The sequence below is a fragment of the Alligator sinensis genome, unplaced genomic scaffold (assembly GCF_000455745.1).
Source record: "Alligator sinensis unplaced genomic scaffold, ASM45574v1 scaffold1140_1, whole genome shotgun sequence".
NCBI lineage: Eukaryota > Metazoa > Chordata > Crocodylia > Alligatoridae > Alligator > Alligator sinensis.
This window is the reverse complement of record NW_005842441.1, coordinates 389,419-394,936: the sequence shown is the minus strand read 5'-3', so window position 1 is coordinate 394,936 and position 5,518 is coordinate 389,419.

The following is a 5,518-nucleotide window of genomic DNA, read 5'->3' as shown; positions in this document are numbered from 1 at the left end:
GCGCCACGAGCGTTCGAATATTCCCGCCAGTGGCTCTGCAATGATGTCGGCCAGTGCCTTCAGCACCCTCGGATGGATCTCATCCGGGCCTGCCGACTTAAAGGCATCCAGTTCTTCCAAGTGACTCTGCACCATAGTCTGGCACCTTGCTGCTGCCTCTCTACAACCCCAGTGAGAGACTTGTCGTGCCCCTCGCTTAGGAACACTGAGGCAAAGTACTTGTTGAGGAGTTCAGCCTTGTCCCCCCTGTCCGTCACCAATTGTTTCTGCCCATTTAGCAGGGGTCCTATTCCTCCCTGGGCCTTCCTTTTACTCCCTGTATATCTAAAAAACAATTTCTTGTTGTCCTTTACTTGGGATGCCATCCTCAGCTCCATGGTAGCTTTGTCCCGTCTAACTGCCTCCCTACAAGCGCGAGCAGAGGAGGTATATTCGTCTTTGGTGATCTCTCCCTGTTTCCACTTTTTATGTGCTCCCCTTTTGGCCCTTAGGCTGCCCTGGATTTCTCTGGTCAGCCAAGGAAGCCTCCTGGCCCCTTTCTCTCTTTTTCCTCACCAGTCCCACTGCTAGAGTCGATGGCAGGAAAACACCAGCAACTGCAACGCTTCGTCAGCAGCTGCTCAATTAAAATCAGCCTTGCCCATGGCAGTGCGGCTATTTCTGGATGGCTGCCAGACCCAGGGGAGAGACAAGACCAGTGCCGGATGAAGGAGGAGAGCGGGGAGCACTGGGACACTGGAGTAGGAGCCTCCAATCTCGAGGAGCCAGTGGAGATGTCCCTTGAGAGTCCGGTGTGGCTCTGCTGTTGAGGCTCACTGCATCACACGTTGGTGGAGCTGGGACTGCAGGTAAAGCTGGCTAGGAGACATGCCAAGGGAAGGCGTGACCTAGAGAGCCAACATTGTGCTGCTGCTGCACTTTAGTTACTTTCACTTTTCTTTTTTTGCTTCCTTTCCTTGATGAGCAGCTCAGAAAGCAGGGCTGGAGCCCCGAGGAGGGGAGAAAGAGAAAGCAGCTGGAGCCAGCCTAGGTGAGGTGGCAAGGGAACTGGCTTTAAAGGGCCAGCCAGGGTCCAGTGTAAGGTGCAGGTAGACATGCCCTCCACGCCAGGAAAACAGCAGGTGCCATGAGGGTTTCAGTTGTGAGATGCTGAAGTGCCTCAGGAACAACAATTCCCCAGCTGGGATGAGGGGGCTGGGAAGGCTCACCCAGTTCTTTTTCTTTGATTTTCTATTTTCTTTGTGGAGGGCTGCTGGCCCATGATTAGCCAACACTCGAGGGAAACTGGAGGCTCAAGGCTCAGGGACGTGTCCAGTCACAATAGCCACTCTTGGTTGGGAATTACCTGAGTTTTCTTCCAAGCCAAGTTGTCTGACATTCCTTCTATGTGACACAAGCCATGACTGAGTGATCAGAGGACTAGCTCAATTGTAAACCAGGGTTGGGGCAGACATGGTAAAGAACAAAAGAGAAACAACCCTCAAGAAACACTGGATAATGGATGCGATAATAACTGGGTGGCACTAGGACAGCGGGTAGGGAAGGTTGGAGCCGCAAAGAAGAACTGGACCCAACTCATCTGAGATTGCACACAGTGGAAGTAGGTCACCTTAACAAATCCAACAGCAAGACATGGGAGGCAGGAATCATACAGTCAACTTCTGTTGACTGTACAAACTTGGTGAGTCTGCTCCCCCATGACACAGTCCCACAGGGTGCAGGGCTGCTGAGCACAGCAGCCCTACCCTGTACTGCACTGACAATGGTGTTGGTTTTACCATTAAGAACCAGATTGTCAGCCAAATGACCAAATTACCTGTTGGCATTAATGAGTGCCTGAAGATTCTCTGCCTCCAACTGACCAACAATTCGTTTGCTACTATCATCAGTGCATACACGCCAACACTTGATACTGAGGAAGAACAGAAAGAACTTTTTTTATGCTGATCTTTATGAAATCCTGACTACCATCCCAAAAGAGGATAAGATCATCCACCTTAGAAACTTCAATGTGAGAGTTGGCCAGGACCTTAACATGTGGAGGGGAAGACTGGGAAGGAAGAAGTGGGCAAGGCCAATTCCAACAGCATCCTTTTAAACAGTAAATGTTCAGTGCATGATCTTGTCATTACTAAGACTATCTTCAGATGACAGGTACAAAACAACTTGACAACACCCCCTCTTAAAACGACGGCAGCTCCTCAACTACATCATCATAACAGCATACGATCTAAAAGATCTCCATATCATGGATATCATGACAGGACCCAATGACTGCTGGACCAATCATCATTTAGTGAGATCAGTCATGTCCATGAGGGTTGTGTTGAAACATCAAAAGCAACCCAAATCAGCTCAAAGACAGTACAACATCAAATGCCTTCAGAACCTTATTTACTTAGATATAAAAAAACCTCTGACACAGTGTCACATCCAATTTTTATAAATAAACTAAACAGTTGCAATGAAGATTATTACACAGTCCAGTGGGTAGAAAATTGACTTACGGGATGCACCCAGAGAGTGGTGATGGGTGGGTCGGTTTCTACCTGGAGAAATGTAGGCAGTGAAGTCCCCCAAGGCTCTGTCCTGGGACTGGTACTATTCAATATCTTCATTAGTGACTTGGATGACGGAGTAGAAAGCACTCTGTCCAAGTTTGCAGACAACACTAAACTATGGTGTGAGATAAACAAACTAGAGGTCAGGGAGTGAATCCAGGCAGATTTGGACAGGGTGGGAAAGTGGGCGGAATAGATAGGATGCAGTTTAACAAAGATAAGTGCCATGTGTTGCACCTAGGGAGGAAAAATCATCAACACACCTGTAGCCTGGGAGGTACCATTCTAAGTAGCACAACTGCAGAAAGGGATCTCGGAGTCGGAGTCAACTACAAAATGAACAGGAGTCCCCACTGTGATGAAGTAATAAGAAAAGCTAACTGCACTCTTTCTTGCATAAGTAGGAGCGTCACAAAAAGGTCTAAGTAGGTGAAACATTCCCTCTATGCAGCATTGGTCAGGCCGCAGCTTGAGTCCAGTTTGGTGCCGCACTTCAAGAGGGATGTAGATAACCTGGAAAGGGTTCAGAGGAGGGAAACCCATCTGGTTAAATGCCTACAAGGTAAACCCTACAAGGACTGATTAAGGGACCTAAATCTCTTCAGCCTCTGCAAGAGAAGGCTGAGAGGTGATCTTGTGGCCATCTACAAACTCATCGGGGGGGACAGCAAGAAATAGGGGATACGATGTTTACCAGGGTGCCCATCGGGGAAACTAGAAACAATGGCCACAAACTGAAGGAGAGTAAATTTAGATTGGACATTAGGAAAAAAATCTTTACAGTGAGGGCTGCCAAAATATGGAATACACTTCCAAGGGAGGTGGTGCTCTCCCCTTCCTTGGAGGTATTTAAGCGAAGATTGGACAAACACCTGGCTGGCCCCAGCACTCTGTCCTGCCCAGGGCTGGGGGTTATACTCAATGATCTAATAGGTCCCTTCTGACCCTAAAATATATGCAATCTATGAAATCTATAAACCGTGAACACAGTGAAGTCCTTCAAACACATCTCAGTAAGAAACTTGCCAATCTTAGCATTGAAAATGATAGCACTTCTATTGAGGAAGATTGGCAAGCACTAAAAGAGACCAACCATGAAGCTTGCACCCAATCAACTGGCTTTATCACCTGATGCCAGGATTTGTTTGATAAAAACAATGCTGAAATCAAAGCCCTTCTCAGTCAGAAAAGAAAAGCATTCTGTGACTGGCAAAACCATCTTACATCCAGTCAGAAGCAGGGAACTTTTCAACAGCTTAAAGCTGAAGCCCAGAGGAAGATTCAAGAAGTCAAGAACAAATGTTGGGAAGAGAAGGTGAAAGAAATCCAACAATTTGTTGACAGTCATGACATACAGAGATTCTTCAGTGCAGTCAAGGCTATGTACAGGCCAAATTCTTGCAGACTCTGCCTGCTTAGATCTGAAGATGGCAGTACACTCCTCAAAGACAATGAATCTATCAAAAACCATTGGAAGGAGCACTAGCAAAAGTTCGTGAACTGAGAATCAATGGTGACTGATGAAACTATTGAATCCATCCCACAGCATCCAGTAAGGGAAATACTTGCCAGTCCACAAACCTGTGAAAAAGTCCACCAGGTGATAAGACAGATGAAGAACAACAAAGCATCTGGCCATGATGGCATACCAGCTGAGGTCTTCAAAGTTGGTGGGGAAACTATGACCAACAAGCTCCACACACTGTTTTTCAAAATCTGGAACTCTGAGGAAATTCCTGATGACCTAAAGAGTGCCGATATTGTCACCATTTTTAAACAAGGAGATAAGTCTAACTGAAAACTATCAAGGTATTGCCCTTCTCTCCATCACTGGGAAGATTCTCACTCAAATTCTGCTGAACTGACTGCTCCTTTTTGCCAAGGAAATCCTTCTTGAGTCTCAATGTGGCTTCAGACCATCAAGAGGCACCACAGATATGATTTTCTGGCCTGGCAGATTCAGGAAAAATTCTGAGAACAACACCAGGAACTGTGTGTGGACTTTATCGATTTGACCAAAGCCTTTGACACTGTTAACCATGAAGCTCTATGGAAGACATTATCAAACTTTGGCTGCCCAGGAAAATTTATCACCATCCTAAGATTCCTTCATGACCAGATGACTTCCTCCATCCTATGCAATGGCTCCACTATGGAGCCCTTTGCCATTCAAAGTGGCATCAAGCAGGGCTATGTGATCACACCAATTTTGTTTTCCATTTTTCTTGTGGTCATCAAGAAGCTCATCCATGACCATTTGCCCATGGCATTGACCTGGAGTACAGGATGGATGGGAACCTTTTCAACATTTTCTGTGCCAAAACCAGAATTATATCAGCCTCAATTGTGGAACTGCAGGACACCGATGATTGTGCTGTTGTTGCACATACTGACAAGGATGTACAAATGACCTTTAGCTGCTTCTCTCCAAGCATACCAGTGCCTGGGACTGACCCTTAACATTGGAAAAACAAAGGTGCTTCACCAGCCTGCTCCAGGCCAATTAACTCCCCCGGCAAAGATCCTCATTGATGGACGGGAGCTGGAGAAAGTTGAAGACTTTGCATACCTTTTCAGCCATCTCTCAAAGAAGGCAGGCATTAACTAGGAGATACAGTATAGAATCTGATGTGCCAGCTCAGCTTTTGTAGGACTGAATCATCCTGTGTTCAACAATCACAACATCAAGACTTGAACAAAACTTCTATTATATAAGACTGTGGTAATCTCAACTCTTCTCTATGCTGTGAAGCTTGGGTAACTATAGGAACCACCTGAAAAGTCTGGAATTCCTTCCTCAGTGCTACCTCCAGAAGGTCCTTGACATAAAGTAGGAGGAGCATCGCCAATGTCCATGAAAGACTGGTGCCTCCCATGACTGGGGGGGGCACCATAGCAGTGAGCAGGGACTGTCCGCAGCCACCACTGGTGGTGTCGGCAGTGAGGGGGGGCAGGGG